The sequence below is a fragment of the Ictidomys tridecemlineatus genome, chromosome 3, assembly GCF_052094955.1.
Source record: "Ictidomys tridecemlineatus isolate mIctTri1 chromosome 3, mIctTri1.hap1, whole genome shotgun sequence".
Lineage (NCBI taxonomy): Eukaryota > Metazoa > Chordata > Mammalia > Rodentia > Sciuridae > Ictidomys > Ictidomys tridecemlineatus.
Genome location: NC_135479.1, coordinates 196,769,028 through 196,794,641, shown reverse-complemented (window position 1 = coordinate 196,794,641; position 25,614 = coordinate 196,769,028).

Below are 25,614 nucleotides of genomic sequence, written 5' to 3'. Positions count from 1 at the left end.
TATTATATTTATTTCCAGATAAGCTCTTACCTCTTTTGTAATATTTATCATCTATGCATGAGCAGTGAGCCAGCTGAGTTACTGGTATCTTCAATTTATCAATTATATTAGTCAGGAAAGGTAAAGAAAATTGCATCAAAAACATTTATTCTTTTATTATATGAAGTCACTCCAAATTCAGTAAGTTCTCATTTTTCTTTGTCACATTTTTTTCCATAAACTTCTCTCATAATTTTTCTCTAAAATTGATATTTAAAAAAAATTCTTGCTGAGCTCTTATGTAGAAATCATCTTCTGTCATTTATATGAGGAGTGATGCTAAATTAGGGCCTCTGGATAGTAGAATCTCTGACATGGCCCTGCTTTATCACACTTTTGTTCATGTATCCTATTTTATTTTCCCTTGACACACACACACACACACAAAAAAAAATCTGAATTTCAACATATTCCCCTTCTGAAATGTGTCATTTTCTGGAAGTTTTGCAAAGATGTTCAAAGTAACTGAAGCTTACTACTCCTTTGAAAACCAACCTGACTTTCTACTTCTCCTTGAATCCAGTCTTCTCTATGACTACTCTCCCATTAGCAAATACAAAACTTCAGGTAAACACTTTTTTTTGTTTTCTTTTATTTTTTCTAATTAGTTATACATGACAGCAGAATGCATTTTGATTCTTTGTACCCAAATGGAGCACAACTTTTCATTTCTCTGGTTGTTTAAGATGTAGAATTGCACCATTTGTGCAGTCACACATGTACCTAAAGTAATGATGTCCATCCCATTCCACCGTCTTCCATATCCCCATAACCCCTTCCTTCTCTCTACCCTTTTCCCAGAGTTCCTCCACTCTTCCCATCACCCCCCATTATGAATCAGCATCCACTTACCAGAGAGAACACTGGCCTTTGATTTTTGGGGGGGATTGGCTTACTTTGCTTAGGATTATATTCTCCAACTCCATCCATTTACCTGAAAATGCCATAATTTCATTCTTTTTCAATGCTTAATAATCTTCCATTATGTATCTATATCATAGTTTCTTCATCCATTCATCTACTGAAGGGTATCTAGGTTGGTTTCACAGTTTACCTATTGTGAATTGAGTTGCTATGAACATTGATGTGGCTGCATCACTATACTATGCTGATTTTAAGTCCTTTTGGTGCAGATGGAAGAGTGAGATAGCTGGGCCAAATGATGATTCCATTCAAAGTTTTTTAAGCGATCTCCATACTGCTTTTCATAGTGATTTCTCCAATCCACCATCCAACCAGCAATGTATGAATGTACCTCTTTCCTCACATCCTTCCCAATACATTTTATTGTTTGTATTCTTGATAATTGCCATTCTGACTAGAATGAGATAAAAATTTTGTAGTATTTTTTATTTTCATTTCTGTAATAACTAGAGAAGTTGAACATCTTTTCATGTATTTTTGGATTGATTTTATATCTTCTTCTGAGAAGTGTCTGTTCATTTCCTTAGCCCATTTGTTGATTGGGTTATTTACTTTTTTGGTGTTAAGGTTTTTGAGTTCTTTATATATCCTGGATTAGTCTGCTGTGTAATGTGCATATAGTAAAGATGTTCTTCCACTCTGTGGGCTCTGTCTTCACATTATTGATTGTTTTCTTTGTACAGGTCAACTTTGAAAGGAAAGGTGTTGAATGTAAAAGTTTTATCTGGAGAAAGTGAACATTATCATTGACAATAGAAAAGTAAAGATAGAAGATGATAATATGATAATATGAATTACTAATGCAATTTTAAGTTTTTCAATTTTTTTATAATCTTTGAAATATTAAAAATAGAAATATATTGTTTTCATTATCTATGTTTACCTGTTTGTACATGTATATAACTACAATTTTACTTCAATGCCATATATTGCTTTTATGAAATTTTTCTCTTTTTAAAAGCTAAGAAAAAATTAAGACATCTGTTCACTTAATTATTTTTTGTCTGCCTATATTTGTTTACAAAAAACATAAAACTGCAAGACTTGGTGGCAGATACCTGTAATCCCAGTGGCTTGAGCGGCTGAGATAGGAGAATCTTGAGTTCAAAGCCAGCCTCAGCAACTGTGAGGCAATAGGCAACTCAGTGAGACCCTGTATCCAAATAAAACACAAAATAGGGCTGGGGATATTGCTCAGTGTTGAGAACCCCTGAACTTAATCCCCAGTACCAAAACAAACAAACAAACACAACATAAAACAATTTATATATAAGAAAGAATAAATTAAAATAAATACTATAGACAAATGAAAAACCAATTTCAATTCTCTCTTAGAAATCACTTATAGTGTTTATTACCTTTTTTCTTAGATAATATTTTCAGTGTCTTCGTGGTTTTTTAATTAATTTCTTTATTTTACTTAATGGTTAATTCTGACATAAATCAAAATATAAAAATACATTACATTGGGACAGGAGTTCTGGCTCCTTGGTTTCAAGGTTGCCTAGCACATAGGAAGCACTGAGTTCAATCCTCATCACCACATTAAAATAAATAAATAAACAAACAAACAAAATAAGATACAAAAATACATAACATCAAGTTTTATAGCACACATTGCAATAATTTTTATAAATCTAAACCCTCTCATTCCCTAAGGGCTATAGCTATAGAAAAAATTATGTCTACTTCAAATCAGACCCCACAGGAAGGATTATGGTTTAATTAGTTTATTTAGGTAGTAATCCCAGTAAGTACAAAAAGATGGGAAAAAGAAACCCTGAAGGAAGAAATGAAGTCAAATTTGAGTTAATTTGAATGTTATTGCCATGGGCAATTAGAGCTTAGTGTTGTTGGAATATTTATACATCTACTTCCCTTTCTCATTAAAGGGGACCACAGAATGCTAACAATCCCTTGAAATTCAAATCTGCCCCTCAGGTTGAGAGACACCTTCCAAAAAGAGGGACCAAGTACTTGAGATAGGAAACTCTTAGCATGAATGGTAACTAGTTCAAGCAACCGCAGGTGAAAGGTAGAATATGCTAATGGATCATGGAAGAAGCTATTGTAGAGTTTGACACAGAGGATCAAGGTATAAACCTGAGGAGTTTCAAAAATGAACACAACGTCTCTAATATTTTGTTGTAATATTTAAAATTTTTAGTCTTCTGATATGCATCTCTTTCAATAACTTGCAAAAACTTGTTTTCCCTAATCAACCACAGTAGAAACAAACTGCCAAATGTTTGGGTAAACTAGGAAAAGACAGGTTAAATAAGGAAACAAGGCATTTCATAGCAAAAGTTTGCGATTTTATTTCTCAGCATATGTGTATGTTCAGAACATCCATATTTATGCTGTATTCCTCCTATCATCTAACACTAATGCACTATCTGCTATACATGTTTATACCAGCTACTCACTTGAGTTAGCTCAGGCAATAGGAGACATTCTGGTGACAGAATTTCACTCAGCATTGTGTATCTCCATGCCTGAGATATTTTAATCCTATAGTTAGAATTAGTTGTTATTTTAAAGTTAAAAAAAAATAAGTGGAAATTTTTTCTTACATTATTAAAATAATATAATTTTTTATTGATTACATAAGCTTTTCTGTTAGACCAAACAAATACTTCTAGGTTAAGGCATTAGGTTGATATTCAAGTTTTTCTGAAAGAGTCTGTAGAAAGTACCATTGGCTTTCAGTATAGGAAATCTTTTTCACTCTTAGTTAAATTCTAGAAATGACTTAATGCTAGTTTAATTTTCTTCTATTATGACCTTGAAGATGATGGTGGTATTTAATATTATCATAAACTTTGTTATTGGTTGTGTGTCATATCTTAAAATTTTGGCACATTTTATCACAGGAAAGTTTTATGGATACAAGTTCAAAAGTGTTTTCATTTTTTTTTAATTTGTTTTGATTGATTATATATTACAGTAGGATGCATTTTGACACTTCATACATAAATGAAGTATAACTTCTCATTCTTCTCACTGCACATGATGTAGTTACACAGGTAGTGTAATCCTATATGCACATAGAGTAATAGGTATGATTAATTCTACTATTATTCCTAACCTCATGCCTCCTCCTCTTAACTTCACTCCACTCTGTCTAAACCAAAGTACCTCTATTCTCCCCTGAACCCTTAATATGTAAGTTATCATTTGCATATCAGAGAAAACATTCATCCATTCATTCTTTGGTTTTGGCTTATTTTGCTTAGCATAATGTTCTCCATTACCATCTATATGCTGGCATATGCCATAATTTTATTCTTCCTTAAGGCTGAGTAATATTCCATTGTAGGTGTATAATATATACATATATTATATATAATATATATATTATATGTATATAAACCAATAATTCTTTATTCATTTACCTGTTGAAGGTGGGCACCTAGGTTGGTTCCATAGTTTAGCTATTGTGAATTGAGCTGGTATAAACATTGATGTGGCTGCATCATTGTAGTATGCTGATTTTCAGTCCTTTGGGTGTAAACTGAGGAGTGGGATACCTGTGTCAAATTAATGGTTCATTCCAAGTTTTCTGAAGAATTGCCATACTACTTTCCATAGTGGATGCAGCAATTTTCAGTCCAGCCAGGAACATATGAGTGTACCTTTTACCCTCTATCCTCACAGACTTTAGTGTTGCTTATATTCTTGATAATTGCCATTCTGACCAAAGTAAGATAGAATCTCAGTGTATTTTTTGATTTGCATTTTGGTAATTGCTAGAGATATTGAACATTTTTAAAATTTATTTGTTGATGGATTTTATTTCTTCTTCTTTGAAGTGTCTGTTCAGTTCCTTAACCCACTTATTTACTGGATTATTTGGTTTCTTGTTAAGTTTTTTGAGTTCTTTATATTAGGTATTACTCCCTAAAGAGTAATACTCTATCCTAGACATTCATGGTAAAAATTTTCTTTCATTCTGCAGGCTTTCTTTTCACATTATTGTTTCCTTTGGTGCGAAGAATCATTGTAGTTTGATTCCATTCCATTTATTGATTCTTGATTTTCACTTTTTGCAATTTAGGAGTCTTGTGAAGGAAGTCAGTTCCTAAGCTGGCTTAGTGAAGATTTTTGCCTTTGTTTTTCTTTTATTAGGTACAGGGTTTCTGTTCTAGTTCCTAAGTCCTTGATTCAGTTTAAGTTTTGTGCAGGTTGAGAGATAGGGATTTAATTTCATTTTTGCTTCATATTGATTTCCAGTTTTCCCAGCATCATTTGTTGAAGAGGCTATCTTTTCTCCAACATATGTTTATGGTGCCTTTATCTAGTATGAGATAACATATTTATGTGGGTTTGACTCTGTGTCTTCTATTCTGTACTATTTGTCTATGTATCTGTTTTGGTGCCAATACCATATCATTTTTGTTACTATGGCTCTGTAGTATTTTTAAGATCTGGTATTGTGATACCTCCCACTTCATTTTTCTTGCTAAGGATTGCTTAGGCTATTCTGGGTCTCAATTTTCCAAATGAATTTCATGATTACTTTTTCTAGTTCTATGCAGAAAGTCACAGAGACTTTAATTGGAATTGCATTATATCTGTATAATGATTTTGATAGTATGGCCATTTTAAAAATGTTAATTCTGCCTATCCATGAGCATGGGAGATCTTTCCATCTTTTAAGACCTTCTTCAATTTCTTTCTTTAGTGTTCTATAGTTTTCATTGTAGAGGTATTTCAACTCTTAGATTGATTTCCAAATGTTTTAATTTTTATTTAGTCTATTGTGAATTAAGTGGTTTTCCTAATTTTTTCTTTCAGTGGATTCATCACTGATATATAGAAACACATTTGATTAATGGGTGTTAATTTTATATCTTGCTACTTTGATGAATTTATTTATTAGTTCTAGTATTCTTTCTGGTGGAATTTTCCGGTTCTTCTAAATAGAGAATCATGTCATTGACAAATAGTGATAGTTTGAGTTCTTCTTTTCTTATGGGTAAACCTTTAATTTATTTTGTCTCTCTAATTGCTCTGGATAGAGTTTCAAGGATGGTATTGAATAAAAGTGATGAAAGAGCATCCTTGTCTCATTCCAGTTCTCAAAAAGAATGCTTTTAATTTTCCTCCATTAGAATAATGTTGGCCTTAGTTTAGCCCACATAGCTCTTACACTGTGGAGGTATGTTCCTATCATCCCTAGTTTTTATAGTGCTTTGAACATAAAGGGTGCTGTATTTTGTCAAATGCTTTTCCTCCATCTATTGAGATGATCATGTGATTCTTGTCTTAAAGTTTATTGATGTGATGCATTACAGTTACTGTTTTCTATATGTTGAACCAACCTTGCATCCCTGGGCTGAACCCCACTTGATTGGGGTACACTATCTTTTAAATGTTTTTGTATGCAATCTTCCAGAATATTATTGAGAATTTTGTATCTAAGTTCATCAGGGATATTGATCTGAAGTTTCTTTTCCTTCACGTGTGTTTGTTTGGTTTTGGTGTCTGGGTGATTATAGCCTCATGTTTGGAGGGATCTTTCCTTTTCTATTTCATGGGATAATTTGTGAAGTACTAGTGCTATTTCTTCTTTGAAGGCCTTGTAGTGCTCAGCTAAGAATCTGTCTGGTCCTGGGCTTTTCTTAGTTGGTAGGCTTTTGATGGTGTCTTCTATTTCATTGCTTGAAATTGATCTCTTTAAATTGTGTATGTCATCCTGATTCAGCTTAAATAGGTCTTATGTCTCTAGAAATTTGTGAATGTCTTCAAAATTTTCTATTTTATTAGAGTATAAATTTTTAATATGCTTAATTATCTCCTGCATTTCAGTAGTGTCTGTCATGATATTTCCTTTTCATCACAAATTTTAGTAATTTGTTTTTCTCTTTCTTTCTGTTCATTAGCATAACCAAGGTTTATCAATTTCATTTATTTTTTCAAAAACACAATTTTTCATTTTATCAATTTTGTAAATTATTCCTTTTGTTTTAATTTCATCTCTGATTTTAATTATTTCCTGTCTTCTACTGGTTTTGGTGTTAAATTGTTCTTTTTTGCTAGGGTTTTACAATGTAAGTTATGTCATTTATTCATTGATGTTTTATTCTTTTTATGAATGAGCCCATGCAATGAACTTTCATCTTAACACTGCCTTCATAGTATCCCAGAGATTTTAATATGTTGTGTCATTAATCTATTTTACTTTTAAGTATTTTTTTATCCCTGATTTCTTATGTAATACATTCATCATTCAATAGTGTATTATGTATTCTCTAGGTGTTAGACTATCTTTTACGCTCTTTGATTTATTCTCTCTTTGATTTCTAATTTCATTTCATTATGACCTGATAGAATACAGGGTATTATCTCTTTTGTGTGCATGCAATTGCTAAATGTTGTTTGAGGCATAAGATATGGTCTATTTTAAAGACAAATCCATGTGCTGCTGAGAAGAAAGTTATTCACCATTGGTGGGTGAAATATTCTATATATGTTAGTTAAATCTGAGTTATTGATAGCATTATTTAGTTCTATAGTTTCTTTGTTTAGTTTTGTTAGGAGGATCCATCCAGTAATGAGAAAGATATTTTAAACTCACCCAGTATTACTGTGTTGTGGTCTATTTGATTCTTGAAATTGAAAAGGGTTTGCTTGATGTACAAAAATGCTGCATTGTCTAGGCATGAATATTTATAATTGTTATGTCTTGTTGATGTATAATTCCATAATCACAATGAAATGGGGTTTTTTTTGTCTCTTCTGATTAACTTTGCTTGAAGTCCACTTTATCTGACATGAAGTTGGAAACCCCTTCTTGTTTACATGATCCATGTAAGTGATGGATTTTTCACCATGCTTTCACCTTTAGTCTGTGGATGTCTTTGCCTATGGGATGAGTCTTTTGGAGAGAGGATATTGTTGGGTCTTGTTTTTGAATCCAATCTGCTAGTCTATGTCTTTTGATTAATGCGTTTAGGTCATTAATATTCAAGTTTATTATTGAGATATGATTTTTCCAGGTCAATTTGGTTTATTTCTATTATTAGTTTGAAATAGTTTCTCTTTTGATTGACTATTCCTTTAGTATAGTTTCTTTCCTCACTGGATTTCACTTTTTTTTTTTTTACATTTCATTTTCATGGAATAGTTTATTTTGTTGACAATATTCTGTAGTGCATGCATTCTAGCTGTGAGTTATTTTAACTTTTGTTTATCCTGGAAGGTTTTTGTTTCATCTTCAAATCTGAAAGTTAGTTTTGCTGGATACAGGGTTCTTGGTTGGCATCCATTTTCTTTCATAGCTTGGAGTATATTATTCCATGACCTCCTAACTTTGAGGGACTGGGTTGAGAAATCAGCTGAGATATGAATTGGTTTCCCCCTATATGTAATTTGATATTTTTCTCTCAGCAACTTTAAAATCCTGTCCTTATTCTGTATGCTGGGCATTTTCATTTTGATCTGCCTTGATGTGAGTCTGTTGATCTGTTGTAATTAAATAGATAAAAGAAATTTAAAAGATTAAAAGAAAAAAATCTTAATGAAAAGTTAATGAATTCTTGCCCTTGGAATTCAGAGAATTCTCAGCTTCTCTTTGCAGCAGTTTTAGGTGGGGTTCTCTGGAGTATGATGCTCCACTCTGTGAATTGCTGGAGTGATTGAGATATTCCCACAGACAGATTTCCTGGAAGCAGGGCTTAGGCTTAGGTGGGCTCCAGGCCTTACACTGAATGTGAATTGGTCTGGAGATGTTAAATCAGCACATCTCCAGTGCCTAGTACTTTCTGGTCCATGCTGGACTATTTTCCCCCAGGCATCTCCCCTGGGATTCACTCATGTGGTGGGGGAGCTAATTTTTAGTGGGCCCCATGTTATCTGGTCTCAGGTTCAGTTTTGAAACAATCTCTCCCACCCCTACCCTTCTAAGTTCCTGGCCAGAAGATCTGTCCTAGCAGGTCCTGCAGTCAGATTTGGGTAAAGCCTGGCAGGTTTCTGTGACCTATTGTTCTCTGTTTAAACTTTTCTTTACATTTGACTTTCTCCTGGTCACTTAAGCATATTTTATGTTGTGCTATGTTTGTTTACTGGGCCTGCATTTTGGGCCAAACTTGGGTTTGCCAGGAATCAGTTTTCCCAGCTGCTGGCCCTGCACTGGGGCTACATAATGGTTTCTTCCTTTTTCCTCTGCATGCTGCGTAGAGGATGGCAAAATATTTCTCTGCACCCAGATATGGTGCAGCGTGTCTTTCAGATTAGTTGGGCAATGTCCTTTTTATCTAAATGCTCTGTACCCAGGCATGCCTTTGTCCTCCCAAAAATGTGAGTGGGTTTAATTCTCGTATCCCTGTACTATGCTCATGAAGGGACAACTCTGTGGGGTATCTATGGTCTAACTAACTAAAGCAGCAGCTGTGTGCTGAGGATCTTTATTTTATTATTTCCAACATACTGTGTCCCCAGTCGGCTATGAATGTCTAGTTTTAAATTCCAGTAAAGTAACCCCCAATTTTTTTGTTCATCCATCTTGCAGTGAAGCTACCTCTCTGTTTTCCTGGTTTCATGCTACGGAGCAGCCAGGAATGTGACCTTCTGTTTCCTCCATCTTTCACAAAAATATTCATTTAAAATTTAAGAAAAACTTCCAAATTTATAATAGTTTTAAATTCACTGAAGAAGTTTAAAAGAGAGTAGAAAGAATTCCCACTTAGCATCTGCTTAGTGTCATTCTATGATTACACTAGATATGACAAAAAAAAAAAACTATTGATTTAAGAAAGGATTTCCAATATCTGAGAAACTAGGGATATCTGTATTTGTAAAAGATTCTTTGTGCTTACAATATATTTATAGATGCATCTATGTGAAAATATTCTTAAACCCATTTGCATTTAAGTGTTATTTTGAATCGTCACTCACTGGGAAAAAGAAAAAAAATAAACTTCCTATATGAAGTAGTTCTGATCTTTTAGTAAATTATGAAGTCTTTTTTTTGGAAGAAATCCTAATGTTAAGTTAAAAATTAAACTATATTAAAAAACTGGAAAAATCCATTATAATGCTCAACATTTTAGAAAAATTGAAAATATACAAATCTGTACAATTCTTTGATTTGATAGAACTACAATTATCAGAGTTTGAAAACAAATACTTTGGATCAATACTGAGAAATTGCCAGCTAGCAAGTTTGGTGTTGTATTTTAAGAGAAAATTTGATATTACTGATATTGAAAGTAGACTTAAAATATAGAAAGTATGAAAGCAGAGATAATCCATTTGAGACCGAGTGGCTATTAAGCAAACTCATCTCTTATTCCTGTGAAAATGTAGCAAGACCTCATTTTCCAGGTTGTCTTAGTTAAATATGACAATGTAAATAAATTCTATTCACTGCATAGATACCAATGTCTTGTGTGCTTTTTCCACGCCTTGTCCATAAATTATTCTACAAGTCATTCCCTTTTTCTTCCTCTTTACCCTGGTGTACAATGATGCCTATGGAGATTTTTGAATGCCCATGTTGAAGATGAGAGACACATTTTTTTTTTTAAATCTTGAGTGTCCAAATACTGCATGGAGTGGAAGTACTACTCCATTCCCATATGTTGGTATTTATACAGACAAAAATAAAGTTTTATTAAGCTGAAAATGCTTCCTGCTGTATCCTTTAAATGTGCTAAAATTGGAGCTTGGTATGTACTTCATTGATAGAATACTTACTTAACCATGTAAATGTCCTGGGTTCAATCCTCAGCAACACACACTCACACACATGAATGCACACATGCACATACACACACACACACACACACACACACACAATTAAAACGAAACATAAAAACTGCTAAAGTTTATAAACTATTTAACTACCAAATGTCTGAGAAAAGTTTAATTATTATTCTGGTATTTAATAAAAATCACAAGGTTAGTATTTATTGATTTGGAATGCAAACATCTAATATATAAGTATTGAGAATATATAGATCTGTTTTAAATAATTATATGAATAATAACATTATTATTTTCAGAAAGTATTACTTTGCACATATTTTATCCTTTAGCACACACATGGAATTTTCTGAAATTTTTATTTCCTTTGAAAATACATAATCTAGTGAATTTCTAAATATTAGCCTTCATACTAATGTATCATTTATGCATTTCCCACATGTTTTTCTTTTTATTAAATTTTAATTTATTTTAAATGTTACATAAAAGCTTAAACCCTGAACATACTAATGGGGTACTAGAAAATGTTAGATATTTTCGTATATTATGTAATGTTTAGATCAGATTAAATGTTATCTCCTCAAATATGTATTCTTTATGTTGAAAACTTTTAAAATCCAAAGCATGAACTTTGACCAGTTATTCTCTAGGGAGTTCTTAAACCTTCACTTTCTGACTGGAGATGCAAAATTTCCCTTCTTGTTCTGTGACCACAGCTTCTTTGACTGAGCAGCTACTGGTTCTTTTATCTCTGTGGTATGCAAAGAGATACTGTAGGACTATCCAGTTTTGGATCAAGTAAGTCAGTAAAATAAATTCAATTTTATAATCATATAATATATATAATAGATAGATAAATTTAGACATAGATATATTCTGTTGGTTCTCTTCCTCTGGAGACCCTGAATAATACATTATCTTTAGTCTTGGGGTAACAGTTTTTCTTACTCTGTGTGTGTGTTGGGGGGTGTGATATATAATTATGGCCTTTGACTATTGTTTCCCTTATGATTACTGATATTTTTCTTTTATTTATTTTTTTCATGTACATGGTTTTCATTTGTATATCTTATTTTAACAAATGTCTGTTAAAATTTATTGCCGAATGTCTTCACTGATATAAGGGAGGTGACTCAAAACAGAGTAGGAAGGAAGACCATGAGAAGAAGATTAACAAGAAATAAGGAAAAGAGGAGAGAGGGAAAGGGAGGGAGAAGGGGAATTGCAGGGAAGACAGAAGGAGACCCTCATGGGTTCAATGGTGTGAGGGGGAAGGGAAGGGGAAAAAAAAGAGAGAGAGAGAGATAAGTGTCACAGTAGAATGGGTAGAGAATAAGGATGGGAGGGAAGAGGAGAGGAGGGGAGGATAAGGAGGGCATCAGAATACAACTGACACTAGGATTGCTGTATGTATACACATGGATGTATAACCAATGTGATCCTGCAATCTGTACACGTGGAAAAATGAGAATTCATACCCTATTTGAATCAAATGTATGATATGTCAAGATCATTGTATTGTCTTGAACAATAAAAATAAATAAATAAATAAAAATTTATTGCACATTTTAAAATAAAAATATTGTATTTTTGTTATTTTTAAGTACCTTATGTACTCTGGATATCAACCCTTTGACAGCTGCAGATGTAGCATATACAGTCTCCTATTTTATCATTTGTCTTTGATCTCTGTTGTTTGTTTGCTTTGTTGTGTAGAAGTTTTTAGTTTTATATAATTCCATGTGTCTATTTTAACTTTTGTTTGCTTGCTTTTAGGGTCTCATCCAAAAAAATTAGTGCCCATTCTAACATTCTGAAGTATTTTACTTTTATTTTCTTTTTTTAGTTTTATAATTTCAGTTTTTATGTATAGTACTTTAATACATTTTGAATTGATCTTTGTTATTGGTGAGAGACATCGAGTCAGTTTCATCCTTCTTCATGTTAGTCTCCAGTCTTGCCAATACTACTTATTTGAAAGACTGGCCTTTCTTCAATGCATCTTCGTAGCACCTTCATAAAAAATTATTAACTAGAATGTGTGGTTTTGCTTCTAGGCTCTGCACTTGGTTCCATTGGTCTTTTGTATTTTTATGATTCCACAAATTTTATATTTATTTTAATCTTCATTATCTACTTTTTCTTATGATAAAGTGAAAACATATCAAGTAAATAAGTTATTTTCCACAGATTGATATTTTAGTGTCTCATGCTATAACTCTCAACAAGAAATAGTATAAGGGTTATTAACCATAGCTTTCATTATCACTAACATAAAGAGCAGTATATCTCTAAGTATGATTTTTAGGATGGAACTACCTATTTTATTTGAAAATTTTATTTTATTTGTCTAGATTTTTTCCACTGCAGTATAAAGAGTAAGAGTGTATGCATAAAGTTAAATTATTAAAAGTTAAATTGCATGAATTAGGAGTATAAAAAAAGTTCAGGTATTGTCTGCTTTGAGATTCTTGAGAGCAAAAAATAATTAATTCAGTTTGCATGTGTTGTGTGTGAGTTGCGTTCTAATGCCTCCCCAGGGAATTTGTAAAATTATTTGTGGACTGAAAGTCTCCTAAGTCTTTAATACGATCCTATTTGCTAGTCCTGTGAACTATCCTCAAAGGAAAATTTTTTTTCCCTTGAGAATAAAATCAAAGATAGATATAATGTTCTGCTGGAGACAGGATGTTACTAGTGTTAATTCTCCTAGTATCTTTCTTCCGTGAATCCTGAGTAAAGACCTACATACAGGAGGAAATATAAACATTAACAGTAAGACTTTCCAGTGTCATTATGTCCCAGCCTCTGTCAGTTCAAACTTAAGTTTGACTTCACTTAAATTACCTCTCAAATTACTACCAAAATTATTTAAAATTATTAGACATATGTAAAGCAAGAATTCATGCTGATGTTAAAGATGTGTGTTATATCTTACAAAATCATACTCTAAGTTATCAGTAAGCATGTATTGAATAAGGGAGGGCCCTATGTGTTAACAGGTTCCCCTATCTGGGCTCAGTTCATTTGGATTGCTGGAACATGACATGGTTCAACAAATATAGGAAGTCATGCTAATACATTCATGGTCCAGTCAGGAATAACTTTGGAAGAGGGAATTTTGTTAGTATGCCAAACATTTAGGAGTATTGAAAACTGTGTTATGCTTGAATGGCATCCACTTCTAATGAAGAAAATGTGTACAGTAAGAAGACAATCATTTTGTAATCTCTTATTTATATGAGAGTTTAAAAATTATTTATCCTACACCATTAATTTTACTGTGGATTATATTCTTGTATAACCTACACTGCTTTATGAAACCCTTTCACATTTTGGGGTATTTGAGGTACATCCTCTGAGGATATATCTTCTCTATATAAATGGATATCTACAAATTTGACAAATTTTTATTATTTTTTACAATGATGTAAACTTTTTGAGAAATTAAAAAAGACATAAAATATGATGTGTAGAAGCAGTTCTAACAGTTTCAATCATGATAGCTGTGAATTTTGAAAAGTTATGGATTTTTTTAAGTGAGCTCAACCTCGCAGGCCATAATTTATAGCATAGTCAGTTTGATGTTCAGTTGGTTTGAGGGCACAAAACTTTTACATAAATTAGAATGGCAACACTAATGAACTCTGGAAGAATAAAATATTAAACCAAACTTTTGAAATTTTTTAGGGCTGTCTTTCAAATTTATGTGCAAAACTTTTGTATCTCTATCCACATACCATCCAATCAAGTGAGCTACTCTTTCAGATCCCTACCTCATTCCTTTATATGCTCAAGACAATAAGAAGAAAATATGCATATTTAATTATATATATGTGTGTATGTGTGGGTGTGCATGTGTATATGTATGTGTATGTACATGTACACACTGAAATTGAATTAATCTTGACTCCAGAATTCCTAAGGATACTATGGATTTTTTTTGTCCTTAATTTGCACATACTCACACACACACACACACACACACACACACAAATCAATGGAAAAAATAATATATATGACTAACATGCATAAAGATTTATTATGTGAATGTGGATGCTCATTTGAGTAAGCTATTACTACATAATAATAATAATAATAATGTGTGATAAATTTCTATAGACTTTATTAGACAAATATCATTACATGTTGTTTTGGCTTTTAATACCTGTGACCAAAACACCTGACATGACAAGAACAAGTTAGATTTGGGTGTTGTAGTGCGCACATGTAATCCCAGTGACTTGGGAGGCTGAGGCAGGGGATTGCAAGTTCAAGGCCAGCCTCAGCAACTTAGTGAGGTCCTAAGCAACTAAATGAGATTCTGTCTCAAAATAAAAAAATACAAAGGGCTGGGGGTGTCGTTCAGAGGTAAAGTGTCCCTGGATTCAATCTTCAGTACCAGAACACAAAAACAAACAAACAAAAACCAGTTAGAGGAGGAAAGTTTATTTTGGACTCATGGATTTAGAGGTTCAATCCATAGTAGGCTGACTCCATTCCTCTCGGCCTGAGAGGTAAGGGCAGGAGATCATGGTGAAAGGGCTTGGCGGAGGAAACCTGTTAGCTCATGGCAACAAGGAAGCAAGGACAGAGAAAGGAGCCAGGGATAATATATAATTCCGAAAGTCACACAACCCAGTGATTCCTCCAGCCATGTCTCATGTGCCTAGATTTGCCATCCAGTTAGAACATTCAAATTATTAATTCATCAAATAGATGAATCTACAGATTAAGTTACAGCTGTCATAATCTAATAATCAGTCTACCTTTGAACATTCATACATTTACATGAGCTTTTTGGGGGGACACCTCATATCTCAACCATAACACACACTAGCTCAAGCCTTATGACTCTTGAATATTTTCTCCTATGATCAATCAATGAATTTCTGTCACTTTCCCATATTTCATTAGCTTTCTTCATTAGGTGGTCTTTCTTTCAATATCATTAATAGGACTCTACCTTTATTGACTTTATTAAAAAAAAGTCTTTGACTAGGTAGAATATCATAACTTTCTAATTATTCTCCATAAAATTTAAAATACCACAAATGTCTAAGAATAACAGCAACAAAAACAACTAAAGTTTGAGGTGTAATTAAAATTTCCTAGACTCAAAAGATAGTCTGCAGACAGATTGCTCTCTTGATTTGTGAGTGTGTATCTACCCCAACTCGGGAAACAAGTGAATGATGAATTACAGTCAAAATTTCAATAGAAGTTCAACTCTTGCCTGGCCTCTTAAAAAATATTTAAATGTTTACTCCAAAGAAGCTTATGGATTCAAGGTCAATAGACATAAACCAAAAGAAACACGGAGCAAATAAAAAATCAAAACAATGAAAGAAAAAGTTTTTTGAAAGTGAAAAAAGCTATCCTCTAATAAGCACTCCAGCATTACTAAAGCCCGTGGTATTCTTCTGGAAGTAATACCACCAGATTTTGAATCTAACCCATGGGCTACAATACCAGAATGATTATCCTCTACTGTATCCAATCATACAAAGTTACCTTGACTTTGTAGTGAAATTGTTGCCTTGATTATTAAAGTAATAAAGGAAAAAAAAACTTCTGAATAAATGCTTAGCTTTAAAGAATCAACTTTTTAGAATTTAGATAGTACAGAGTCTTGGTTTGTATAAGAAATAGTCAAGACTCTTACAAAATTTGTATGATAGAAATCAAAACTCTGGGGTCTCAAGTATTTCCTAACTTTGCAAATATGTGATTTATATTATCAATAAATCTATACAAAATGAACCATTACCCTAGTGGCTTAAAGCAGCCACCATTTATTTTGCTCAAAATCTGCATTATGGGTTGAGTTTAGGTAAGGGATGTTTTTCTGTCATATGATTCCTGGAACTGCATATCCAAATTACATTGTCATGATTACTGCCTGAGTTAAAAAAAATAGTGCTTATAATTCATGTAATATTCATTTGTGTTGTCTGTTTCCATTTCTCTCTCATTGTCTCTCTCTGTCTCTATGTATCTGTTTTGTCTCTCCACTCTTCACTCTTCTCAGAAAAATCCTATTTCCAAATAAGTGAAAGCAGACATTTCCAGGGCTCTTGAAACCCAGATCCAGAACAGGCATAGTGCTGCTTCTGCTCCACTCCGCAAACACAGCACACATCCAACCAAGTTTCAAAGGAAAGGAAAAGAGGTGTCTTTGCAGTGGGAGTAGTGTACTTCATGGCCAGTTTAATTCCTTCAAAACTGCATTTCCACAATAAGTAAGTTCTGTCGTGCAAACCCACACTCTCCTGAGATCCTCCATGTTTTGTCTCAGTCTTAGACCTCACTATCTAAATTACATCCTGATGATATTTAGACCATTAAGGAAAGCTTCTTACATGAGATTTTTAAAGGTATAAATAGCTATTCACAAAAAGGGTCAGGAATCATAACCTCCCTGTCCTCTACTACAATATATCTAACACACAATTGTGAGTCATAAACAGGATAATCAAAGAAAATACCCCCACTGAAAAGCGGAGAGGAGCAATGGGGGAAATATTAAAGTAACTCCCGAGCAATTCTGAAGTTCAAGCAGGTTATATCCGTACTTTCCTCAGTTCTAGGAGAAGGAAAGTGTCCTTTCCTCTGCTGGACTTCAGGGGAGAAGAACTGATGTAAAGGATCAATCAGATTTGCAGCTAGGTTTGCTTAATCATTCCCATAGGGTTTTGAGATTCAAACATCATGAGTCAAAGGAAATACTTTTTCCTGTTTCACCCTAGGACCCAACTTTCTTTGTTGCTATTAGGATCATATCTTTGTTTTGATCAGTAGTTAAATTGCATGAACCTAGACTTCTACTATATTAAAGATATGGCCAGGCATGGTTACTAGGATGTTCAAGCAACAAACACTTGAATCCCACAAAGTTCAGGGTTTGGGTCATGGTTCTCTAAAAACAAAAGACCATTAAAACTAGATTATTCAATAAGAGACCTGAAGACAGAAATATTTGAATTCTTTTGCTCATATATCTGGCAGGATTTTGAGACTTCCTAGTTAAAAAAATGACAAAACTTTATCCTTGGCAGGCCATAGCCAGACATCATAAAGCTGAGAAACATTGAAACCCACACCGCTATAAGAGGCCATCACCAGGACACTGTGAAACTGGATTCTCAGGGTGGCTTCTATTTACCTATATTCTTTCAGCAATATTTATTAGTAAAAGATTACTTAGGGCTGGGGATGCGGCTCAAGCGGTAGCACGCTCGCCTGGCATGTGTGCGGCCTGGGTTTGATCCTGAGCAACACATACAAACAGAGATGTTGTGTCCACCGAAAACTAAAAAATAAATATTAAAAAATTCTCTCTCTCTCTCTCTCTCTCTCAAAAAAAAAAAAAGATTACTTAAAGGTGTTTTCTTTTTGTTAAGTTATAATTAATTATTATAGTCCATAGTTACCCTGTCGTGCTATCTCAGAATCAGTTTGGATGCTTTGCACACAGGTTTATCTAAAGTTTTCCTGGCTCCTCCGAAGCTGAACAAATGCTTTCTAGCAGTGTAGAGCCCATTGAACTTTCCACCTTGCCTGAGAACTTAGACCCTAACTTACATCTTGTAGGTAATTGCCCCACATTATAGTACATTGATGGATTTAAAAAATGTGTATTTGTTCATTCATGATTTGTTGTTTATTTTTAACAGGAGTAGAAGTTTTTTTTTTATATCCTTTGTACCATAGCAAGAAATGGAACTTCATTCCATAGCATGTGTATATCTGTCTGTCTCTCTTTATCTATTTATTATATAGGATCTACCTATTCAATTTTAGGAATTCTTATTTTGTTCAAGTCTTCTTGGTCTGTTTTATTTATCTCTTATTTTCTCATCATATTTAAATTATTTATTGTTTAATAAACAAAATCTCTGATTCTATAGTTTTTTTTTTAATTTCACCCTTAATTTTATCCATGTTGGATTGTTTTCTAGTGATGTTTTGGTTTTTTAGTTACATCTATTTGAGTTCTTATTTCTTAGAAAATTATCTATGTATTTCATTTGAGTATAATTTTTTATAAAAATGAATTCCTTCAGTGAGTACTTATACATGGTTCTGACAGACCTTCCTATGTAAAATAATTGATTTTTTTTTTTTTGGCATTAACAGGCTTTTGAATCCACGTTTCAGATAAGCATAACCCAAAATCAAGGATAAGGATTTAAATAATTATCTGAGGTGAACCTTTTTATGTGTTTGCCTTCTTTCAACTCAAAGCAAACAAGTAATTTTTTTTTTTTTTCTGCTTGCTGTTTGTTCTGGTTTTAGTCCCTCAGTTGTCACCCTGTTGTTTTTTCTCAGGGATATTTTTTTGGTGCCTGTGAAATTCCCTGATTCTTGTTTCAATAAAACTATGACCCACAGCAATTACTTTTATTTATCTGTTTAACTTCTCTTGTATTTTACCACTTATTTTATTCTACCATAAGCCTTTTTATACTTAAATTTTGTTAAAACTTTCAAACCTATTCTTTTAGATTACTTTACTGTGAAATATTTCTCCATAAACTTTATATATTACTAAACACAAGTTAAATTTCTTATAGTTTTAAAAACATAAAAAATATGTAAAATGTCTCATGTTAATGAAGTAAGAAATTTCATTCTACATTAAAAATCATATTCTCATTAACTATAAAATACCATTCTTTATCCTTATCATACATTTAAGAAACAGAGCTTGCTGTCCCATTGAAATAAAAATATTTTATTTTTAATATTTTTCATTCTGGTTATGTTATAATAAAACTGCATGCCTCTACGCACGCATATGTACACACACACACACACACATCTGTGTATGTGTGTATATACATATATATAATATCAGGTTACTTCTATAATTTCCTATAATTATATATTTTAAAGATATTTAAGTGATTTGGAAATTTGACTTACCTTCTTGGGATTAAAAACTGGAAAATACTGTATTTATTTTAAGATTTTTCTGAGGTATGCTCTGTAATGCTATCTAAAGGTGGCAGGGTAGAAGCAGTTCTAATGCTCTATAGCACAACAGGGTAACTATGTTCTAGAATGATTAATTATAATATTTCAGGCATTAGGAAAGAGTCAGAAGTCACCTAACACAGAAACGATAATATTTGAAGATATGAAAGTGCAAATTAGCTAAATTATCATTTTACATGTGTCAATTTACAATACTCTACCCAATAAATAAGTATGATTATTATATGTCAATAAATAAGTAAATAAACAAAATAAAAAATCTCCAGTTACTTTGAGATATATAAATACCTAATCTGGTCTAATATATATCTCATCTCTCTCATTTCATTTAAGAACATTTTCTCTAGTAAGGTTTGGTTGGACTAATGGCTCAACTTACAATCTGAAGTGAGAAAAAGAAGTCTGATTCTGTCCTCTAATCTTCTCCCATCAGCATAAGGACACAGGCAAGAGAATGAGTACAAATTACAAAATCATGACGTCATTTAGTGCTATTAGATGACTGGTGAATAGATTTTTCTAACTGAAGTGATCCAAAGCTAAACTTGTAATATCCCCACTGCAAAATCTCACACATGTACTCTCATTTGATCCATCCATGCTCTCCTTCTGGGTTGAAGATAATTTCATCTTTCCATTTGCTAAGATTCAAACTTTAGAATTAGAAGTGGACTTGAATTTCTCTGTCAGTGCAAGTTTAGATTTCTGTTGCTGTGATGAAATGTCTGAAAAATCTACTTAAAAGGAGAAAAGGTTTGTTTTGACTTGTGGTTTCAGAGGATTTCTATCTGTGGTGTCTTGACCCTCTTGCTTTGGACCTGCAGTAAGGAAGTATATCATCATAGAAGCATGTGGCAGGAAATTACCTATTTACCTTATAATGACTGGGGGGTGGGGGGAGACAGGTTGGAAGAATAAAGAAAGAAAAAAGAAACAAACAAAGAAAGAAATAAAGTGCTGGAGTTCCATCCTTTCAAGAGCATTCCCTAATGAACTAACTTTCTTCCACTAGGCTTTCCCTCCAACTCCAACATTTTTCAATAACACCAAAGACTTGCAATCCTTTAGTGGATCTTAAAAATTCAAACTACAACACTGAGTCTTTCTCTGTGCCTTTCTTGCTATCACACAAGCACATATATGAGAACACGTGTCAATTTTCTTTTCTCTTTCATTCTATATCTACTCTATCAGAAAGCAAAGCCAAACCTATATTCAAAATAAGTAAAAACCTATAGGTTCTCACTTGCTACTCTGGTAATACAGTCAATCATTTCTACTTTCTAAGATAATTTCCTTTCTGCCATCAGTTTTTTGTATATATTACTTGATCCATATATCTTATCATAGCAACTAAAATAATCATTTTAATGCAAAACATATCATGTTAAAATCCATGGTAATAACTTGTAGGACTTTCACAGTTATAGTCTCACATACATGAGACTGTACAAATCCTGGTGCCCTCTCTGATATTTTCTACATCTCCCTGCTTTGCTTATATTGTAGCCTCTTTTTCCTACTTTATGTGTACCAGAAACTCCTGCTTTATGACATTTGCTCTAACTGGTCACTCTACCTGGGAATTGCTTGCCTTGGATATCAGTGTAGCCAAATCACCTAAACCTCTTCATGCATTTAACCAAACTTTACCATCAGAGTTAACATTTTCCCTGTTTCCCCAATTTGATATTCTCACCTACTCCTATTCTTTTTGACATGTCAATTCCTATTTACATTGCTCTATTTCTTTTATTAATTTCATGTCTATGTCACACATTTAGGGTTATTAATATATATTCTAAGACAATATCTGCCATTCAAATTAAGATTGCTTAGGAGTTTGTTCTTTATAAACAACACTCTCTAAAATGAATCCTTTAATTAATTAGCAAATTATCTCCTTCAGAAAGGTACCTTTTAGTGAATGTCATATCAATTTCTATTGTTAAACTAACAAAAATGAAGCAACATATTAAATGTGAGTTATTATAAAATTAGTTTTACTTTTGAAAACTTGGAAAAAATCAACTGGTGGAAAATTTCAAGAGCATGTTAGCATATTTATTTTCCTTTTTTTTTTCAAATTGAGTTGAAGGCCCATGAAATATAAGTCTTATTTTCTACTAGGAAATTAACTATAAAATAGTAAACTTAATGTGATTATTTCTCTTATTGTCTAGTTGCCCTTATAATTGGTTTGTGTGAATATTTAAAAATTTCTGTTCATATGCAAATCACAGTCACTGTGGTATTTTGTTTAGAATTTAACTTTTGTCATCATCCATCAAAGATACAAGGAGACATGAAAGCAGAGATTACAAAACCTACTTTATCCTAAGGCATTAGCTTTCCCAATCAGAGTTTGTTTTTCAGTTCAATGGAGTGTTTTACTTTTTAATGGTTCACTTCACTGTAGCTTCAAAGGACAAAATATATCAAAGAAGGGAGAAGTTTTGTTATTTTCCTCTGAAAAATTGATGTAAAGGGCCAAAGTTTTAGTTTCTATAATATTTAATATAATGTGTCTTATATACCTTACAGATTAATAAACTATGAAATTTGCAATGACGATTTAAGATTTCTTCTCCACATAATTATATTTTGTGCTACAAAAATGAATAAAGAAGAAAAGCATTCTACCTGATAACGAAAAGGTCAATATATTATTTCTATAATTGGTTGAGCCTCATCTGATTTTTAAATCAGAGCAAGCACAGAGAATATATAAATGAGAAGAGAAATACTGCTGTAGAGGATGAAATTGGAATATTTTTCTTGAAATAAAATATATTGTAGGTTGTATACTGCCCACTCTCACCTCCCAAATGTTGAATTCCTAATTCACAGTGCCTGTGAAAGTGACCTGGTATGAAAATAGTGTCATTGAGGATGTCGTCAGGTTAAAATGACATGATTAGTGTGTGTCCTGATCCAACACGACTGGTGCCCTTACCAGAGAAGAGAAGCCCTTGTGAAATCACAGAGACACAGGCACAGAAGAAAAACCACTGCATGGAGATCCAGACAGAGGTGGTGTTCATGTAGCTTGAAATCAAAGATTAACAAGGGCTTCAAGTGCCAACAGAAGCCAAGACAAAGGTACTAAGAAGATTCTCTGCTAACGGCATGAGAGGAAATGTGATCCTTTCGATGTCTTGATTTCAAATTTATGACCTCCAAATCTGAAAATGAATACCTGTATTTCTGTTATTTGAATCTATCCAGTTTATGGTGCTTGGTCATTGCCACCATAACAACTAAATCAGAAAGAGAAAGGTTTGGGTGCACTTCCAACTAGTGATGGAGGTATTTTTGTTCCTTTGTTTCTTTGTTTTTTCTTTTTATGTTGTTGTTGTTGTTTTTTTTTTTCAATTATTACCAAGAATAAACTTAACACTTATTGAAAACATTATAAATACCAAACTTTTAATGTACATACCATTTAACTCTCATAATTTGTTTCGGAAGATAGAGTTTCATTTCACAGCCAAGTAAATTGGTAACTAAACCACAGAGCTAATTAATAAGTGACAGATTTAAAAATTAAACTCACATTTGTCAAACTGAAGAAGGCTAAATGGCTTGCTACAACCAATCTATTATAAGATCTGAGTGAACATGTGCATGAAAGCTTTTTATGACATCCATAGCATCATCATAGAGGCACACAATTTTCTTCACCTCCAACAGAGTATTTCTTGACAATGTTTTTCTTAAATGCTACTCATATGGACCTCTAGAAGGTTAAAAGACAGCCTAAGTTAGTTGAACTATTATAGCACAAAAACTTTCTTATTAAAATGAGTAATCTAAAATAAGAACATAAATCAACACTCATGATGTAAATTTTAGCAACTATATATAGTGCAGATTCTTTTTAAATGTTATTTATAATGAATTTGACTGATTTATGAGAATAGCGTTTATCTAGAGTCAGCAGAATAGTGAATTTTATTTTAATTATAAAGATTGCTTAAAAGCTGAATCAATTTGGCAAGTAAAAGGAACTACAGTATTGTGTGAACATCATTGGTGGTTAAAATAATTGTAAAAGCTTGGGAGGAAAGTCTTAGAAGAAAGGAATGAAGCATTATAAAAAGAAAGGTAAATGATATTGTTGTTTCACCTTTTTTATGATATAAAGAAAAATTGAATGCTATTTACTGAACAACCATAAAATTGCTCAGCTTCCCATATGGATGCTAATAACACTTTCTCTAAAGAGAACATAATTCTGTGTTTAGAATTGCTTATCATCTTATTTGATGCCAGAGGCTATATTCATGTGTCTATGTTTCTTAGTAGCACATATGTCTTATTAGGCTGCCTATCTGGGGGCTTTTCAATCATCCATTAACATATTTTAAAATTTTAATATAGAAAAAAAAGGATCATTAACACTAATAAAAATGAGAGGTAATTCTTCTGATCATCTAACCAAGAGTTAAATTTAAGAGTCCCTATAATTTTTATATGTTCAGAAGTTCTAAAGATCACTATGTTAAAAGAAAATGGCTAATGAGCTCAGAAGTTTACAAGAAAATTTACTAGATATGTTTGAATTGTTTGATATGAGACATAAATAGTAGAATAATTTTAGAAATCCCAGACATGACAATTTCCAGAAAATTTACTATGTCCAAAAAATATATAATGACTAATGGATTTGTAAAATAAAGATAACACCGTACCTTCAGCAAAATAATTTATGTGAGTATAATACAAATAATTAATGTTTGAGAAGAGCATGCTGTATCAACAGAGAGCTCACTACTGTGAAAATTCTCAACTAATAATAATGCCATTTATTTTACAAAGGCAAAAATATTTGAAATCAGAGGAGAATAAGATAAGCATCATAAACAGGTATTTAGTACATTGTCAAGAAAGAATACAATAAAATATTACATCACTATTTAAAGAGACATTGTATCTAAATTAAATTTCACTTAACTTGCATATGAAATAGTTTGCAAATGTCATTGCAAAATGAGGAATATTTCATAGCAAGCCAATACATAAAGCAAACAGTGCTGCACACAGAGCAGAACACAGAATATTTTTTAAATATAGCTTAATGTGATCAATATTCAATTATATATTATGAAAATGCATTATTTATGTATTTAGAAACAGAGAGTGTTTTTGACCAAGTTGTATATGTAGTTTTACAACCTAATACTACCTAATGGTTTTACTCAAAATATTATACATATATAAGTTTATACCTGCATTAGGTATTTCAAAGTGTTTATTAATATGCTAAGATGGGTAGAATTGTGTCAAAGTTTCAATTGGCTTATTGTAATGTAGTTGACAACAAATATTACATAGGAGGCTGTGAATTTGAAGTATGTCCCTTAGTCAAATGAGGTATGCATTCACAGAATTCTTGCTCATTAAATTTGATAATAGAAAAAGACTAAATGATGAAATGAAAATAAATTAATAGATAACTATCTAAAAAATTGAGTAAGAGATTCAAACAAATATGAGTGAAAGTCTTCATTTGAAGAAAAAATATTTGGAATTATCTATGTAGATCTTGTTTGATAATATTTCATATAGTAAAAATAAGAAATTATTTTAATATGTATAAAATATTCCAATATTTCTGAACTTTAAGACTGGAAATACAGAGGTTGGCAACGTGGCTCTTTATAGAGCATTTGCCTACCATAAGTGAGGCTCTGGATATTCAATCCACAGTACCACCAAAGAAATAAAAAATGAAAAGGGAATGGAAATTAAAATGGCCATAAAGACATGTAAATTCTAACTATAAAAATAGATAAGCAGTGTCAATACAGAATTAATAGCTACATTTTTTCAATATATTTGTATTTATTATCCCATAGCTAGGGAATATTGTCCAATTTTGAGCATCAATTTTAAAGGATGTAGTATCAAGAAAGAGTGCATTCAGGAAGAAAATAAGCA